This window comes from Petromyzon marinus, chromosome 55 (assembly GCF_048934315.1).
Source record: "Petromyzon marinus isolate PM22_M1 ecotype Great Lakes invasive population chromosome 55, UKy_Petmar_22M1.pri1.0, whole genome shotgun sequence".
Taxonomy (NCBI): domain Eukaryota; kingdom Metazoa; phylum Chordata; class Hyperoartia; order Petromyzontiformes; family Petromyzontidae; genus Petromyzon; species Petromyzon marinus.
Window position 1 is genome coordinate 10,571,378 of NC_133721.1, and position 6,216 is coordinate 10,577,593.

A 6,216-nucleotide genomic window follows, 5' to 3' on the forward strand; every position below is an offset into this window, starting at 1 on the left:
TGGGGAGAAGTGTGGGTGGTGGGGGTGGTGGGTAGGAGTAGCGGGGTGGGGTGGTAGGGTGGTGGGGAGGAGTATGGGTGGTGGTGGGGAGGAGTGTGGGGGGTGGTGGTGGGGAGGAGTGTGGGGGGTGGTGGTGGGGAGTGCTGCGCGGCACGCGAGTGGTAGACCCGGGGTGGCTGCCTCCTTCTGCCCGCCCCGTGAATGGGCGGTGTGGACGCGTCACGGTGGCTAGGAGATGTCAACTACCTCGCCAGGGGTACAGGAAATCGCGGGTTCGACCCCGACCCTGACGCCTGTTTATTTGGAGTTTTGCGTCTCTCTCTCTTTCTCTCTGCCCGTGGTTGCGTGGATTTTTCTCCGGGGCACGGTTGCATGAACAGACACACACATTGAGGATCGACATCACGACTTCAGAGTGTTTAGCTGCTGTACATGTCCACACGTTAAGCCCACTTCGCCGACCTATCATTTGTGGCCATGCCGCTTCTGAAAAAAAAGTTAATAGCTCAGTCAGTGAGCTTCCGCTGGCAAAAATAAAATATAGTTTACTTTTATTTGTTCATATTTTTGTTTAAAGCAATTTGTTTAACTTTCCCATACTTTGCACTCATATCGTTGTTTTTTTGCATTCTTTGTTGTTGCAACGTTCTGACCCCGTGCCGCCGCCACCCCCCCCACGCCCCCTACTGGTCAAAGAGCTTCATAGCTCATCGGATTCCTCCTCGGGCAATAAATAAGGAAATATTCTGATTCCGAATGCGGTGAACATTGACACTGCGTGAAAATTGAAGTGACTGATGAGCACAAGCCACGGATGTCTGATCCGCTCGCATGAATACAGAGCAAAACGGGCAGCGCGTGGTTCCCATCTCAACGTGGAACCGACTTGGCGCCCAACGTTGTGAAGCGCCACCGAACTTGGAGCCCGGCGAACCCCGAGGTTCGACCTCCCGCTCACGGCCAACACCGGTGACGATTATCCGAACCGGTCCTGGGCCTCCCTGAAGTCGACTCAGCCTCAAAATAAGTACCTGGTGCGATGTGTAAACATCGCCACTGGGGAGACTAAGGTCACCCACAGCCACGTGCGCCGTGCCGGCCTTCACAGGGCCCTCGCTGACAAGCACTTGCTCGAAGAATATGTCAGAGGCTATACGGGAGATCTTTGTCTGTGTATGGGAGAGGGAGGGATGCGAGGGGGGGGGCTGTGTTTTTCCAGAGGCCGGAGTGTGTTTGTGAAGAGTGGAAAATGAGGTAGTAGGGGGTAGGGGGAGAGTTGGTCGTGAGGAGCAGTGCTTAGCAGAACAAACACAATTGGCACGGTTGCATGAACAGACACACACACACACACCGTGACACACACACGCACACTGTGTCACACGCGCCGCTAGCCTCACACAAACATCTGTTCACCTGGCCGGGGACACCAGGTTGGTTCACAGACCCACGGAGCAAGGTGAGTCCCTGCACTGATGCACCACGCACGCACATCGCCACTGATGCACCACACACCGCTACTGATGCACCACACACGCACACCGCCACTGATACACCAGACACGCACACCGTCACTGATGCACCACACACGCACACCGCCACTGACACACCACACACGCACACCGCCACTGATACACCACACACGCACACCGTCACTGATGCACCACACACGCACACCGCCACTGACACACCACACACGCACACCGCAACTGATGCACCACGCACGCACACCGCAACTGATGCACCACACACCGCCACTGATGCACCACGCACGCACACCGCCACTGATGCACCACACACGCACACCGTCACTGACACACCACACACGCACACCGCCACTGACACACCACACACGCACACCGCCACTGACACACCACACACGCACACCGCCACTGACACACCACACACGCACACCGCCACTGATGCACCACACACGCACACCGCCACTGACACACCACACACGCACACCGCCACTGACACACCACACACGCACACCGCCACTGATGCACCACACACGCACACCGCCACTGACACACCACACACGCACACCGCCACTGACACACCACACACGCACACCGCCACTGATGCACCACACACGCACACCGCCACTGATGCACCACACACGCACACTGACACACCACACACGCACACCGCCACTGACACACCACACACGCACACCGCCACTGACACACCACACACGCACACCGCCACTGATGCACCACACACGCACACCGCCACTGACACACCACACACGCACACCGCCACTGACACACCACACACGCACACCGCCACTGACACACCACACACGCACACCGCCACTGACACACCACACACGCACACCGCCACTGATGCACCACACACGCACACCGTCACTGATGCACCACACACGCACACCGCCACTGACACACCACACACGCACACCGCCACTGATACACCACACACGCACACCGTCACTGATGCACCACACACGCACACCGCCACTGACACACCACACACGCACACCGCAACTGATGCACCACGCACGCACACCGCAACTGATGCACCACACACCGCCACTGATGCACCACGCACGCACACCGCCACTGATGCACCACACACGCACACCGTCACTGACACACCACACACGCACACCGCCACTGACACACCACACACGCACACCGCCACTGACACACCACACACGCACACCGCCACTGACACACCACACACGCACACCGCCACTGATGCACCACACACGCACACCGCCACTGACACACCACACACGCACACCGCCACTGACACACCACACACGCACACCGCCACTGATGCACCACACACGCACACCGCCACTGACACACCACACACGCACACCGCCACTGACACACCACACACGCACACCGCCACTGATGCACCACACACGCACACCGTCACTAATGCACCACACACGCACACCGCCACTGACACACCACACACGCACACCGCCACTAATGCACCACACACGCACACCGCCACTGATGCACCACACACTCACACCGCCACTGACACACCACACACGCACACCGCCACTGATGCACCACACACCGCCACTAATGCATCACACACGCACACCGTCACTGATGCACCACACACGCACACCGCCACTGATGCACCACACACGCACACCGTCACTGATGCACCACACACGCACACCGTCACTGACACACCACACACCGTCACTGACAAACCCCACACACCGTCCCTGACACACCACACAGCGTCACTGACACATTATACACCGTCACTGACACATTATACACCGTCACTGACACACCACACACCGTCACTGACACACCACACACCGTCACTGACACATTTTACACCGTCACTGACACACCACACACCGTCACTGACACATTATACACCGTCACTGACACACCACACAGCGTCACTGACACACCACACACCGTCACTGACACACCACACAGCGTCACTGGCACACCACACAGCGTCACTGACACACCACACACCGTCACTGACACACCACACACCGTAACTGATACACCACACACCGTCACTGATACACCACACACCGTCACTGACACACCACACACCGTCACTGACACACTACACAGCGTCACTGATACACCACACACTGTCACTGACACATTATACACCTTCACTGACACACCACACAGCGTCACTGACACACCACACACCGTCACTGACACACCACACACCGCCATTGATACACCACACACTGTCACTGACACACCACACACCGTCACTGACACACCACACACCGTCACTGATACACCACACAGCGTCACTGACACACCACACAGCGTCACTGACACACCACACAGCGTCACTGACACACCACACACCGTCACTGACACACCACACACCGTCACTGACACACCACACACCGTCACTGACACACCACACACACGCACACCTTTCCGATCATCTCGCTTTATTTACGTCCTACGACGACCAAAAAGGGTCATTCCCCGAAACGTTGTCTTGTTATATTATTTTTTTATTTCGAGGCCACGCACACAACGTTATGGACGAATGCGTTGTTGAGTTTTACGTATAAATAAATATATTTAGTTGTACGTCATAGCGAGACAAATAATATGAGCCGTGTGGTATTTTATTACTTATATATACGGCTGTATTTTATTATCTGTGTTCTGCCAATAAAATGTTTTGCTACACAAGGGCACTGCATCTCAGCCCGACCCAAAGAGTGACCACCATCACACCGGCTATTGCTGAACTCTTAACTCATTGCTACGTCTTTTTTGTTTACGTGACAAACTTTACTCATTTGCCGTGTCGGGTGGCGGCTGGATGGACGACACATGTTTGTATTTACGCGAGCTAACCCAAAGAAACCTCTTTTATGGATAACATTGGAGGGCGAGAGCTTCTGCTACGACTGCGACCAACGCAGATGTAAGTGAGAGGTTTACGACATAGAAGCAGACGACCTGGTGATGATGATTATGATGATGAGGATGATGATGGAGGCAGTGGATGAGCAGGTAACAGGCACTATATGGACACACATCTGTAGGAAGGACATTAACAGGAACATTTACAGTGTGTTGTTGATGTTGGTGTTTAGTTTTGACTTCATCCTGTACTAAGCCAGCCAAAGAGTGATCAACGTATAAGTAATGAAAATGGTTGTAGCATAGAAGAATACTACCTGATGATGATGATGTAGGCAGTGATGAGAAGAGAACTGGCACTATTAGGACACATATCTGTAGAATGGACGACAACAATTACATTCAAAGTATGTGGTTGTGGTTGTTGTAGTTGTGGTTGTTGTTCGGGGAAAATGTAAGGAACCCAGAGAAAGAGAGAGAGAGGGAGAGAGGAAGAGCTCACGGAGAATTTGTCTTGACGACGTCGTCAGCAGAGATTCGGTGCCAGGAAGTGGCAGCCACGGCTTGTGGGCCATGCCGGCAGCACGGGGACAGAGAGGGAGACGTGGAACCAGCACGTGGCGACTTGTGCACTGAAGCACCCCGCTACGGGACTGTCTGCCCCATGGGTCGTGATGGTGATGATGGTGATGATAGTGATGTATAGCTGCCATAAAAAAGAGACCTGATGGTTCAATGAGCCACTCTGTCTACAGGAAAGCTACCCATACGGATGCTTACCTAAAACCGGATTCCCACCACCATCCATCCCAAAAGAATTCCCTCATCAAGACTCTGCACCATAGAGCCCAATGCATCTCCGACCAGGAACACATAGGCAGTGAACTCAAGCACGTACACCAAGCTCTCAAGGCTAATGGTTACTCCGACTACACAATCCGCAAAGCCATCACTCCAACCATGAAGAAGGACCCTCTTGAGGAGCCTTTCAAAACCATCACTTTACCCTACATTGCGGGGATCACAAAAAAGATCTCCAAAATCTTGAATAAACACAAGATCCAGGTCCGATTCAACACAGTACATAAAATCCGTGATCTGGTCCCGTCTGTAAAATATGTGATTACAGACATACAGTACCCTGACGTCTACAAACTAAGTTGCCTCTGTGGTAACAATTACATTGGAGAAACCAAACGACATGTCTCGGACCGCATCCGTGAACACAACGCAGACCTAAAACACGGTAGGACCAACACCTCAGCCGTGGCAGACCACTGTTATAATTCAGTGGGCTCACATGACATTGACTTCTCCAAGACAGAGGTTCTCTGCAAGCCATCCGGCTACCATGAGAGATTCGTTCATGAGGCTATCCACATATACAAACACAGAGACAATTTCAACAGAGAAGATGGATTCTGGCTTAGCAATCATTGGATGGATGTGATAAACCATTTCAGGTCTTGATTGATTTTGTTCACGCTTACGGTGACTTTCAGACCGCATTCCATTCTCTTCTCTCCCCCCTCCTCCGTTCCGAACATAGATGGACTCGTCCATCTGAACAACTGCTAGTCGCTGTCCGTGGTGCTAACGTTAAGAAAAAACCGCCACTTTTTTTCAAAAAATTTTGCCGTGCTTTTCACACCTGATGATGATTGCTTGTTGCAATCGAAACGTCGTGAGAATTTGATTGTTGCATTTTTTTATTTTATTATTTCCCTTCTACGTGACTTTACCGAAAGAACCAAGAATATAACATACACTTGGCAACGTTTCGGGCAATGACCATCATTAATCGCAGTATATCACAACACAATTTTAATTATGATAATAATTGACCTAGTTGATGAATTATTCC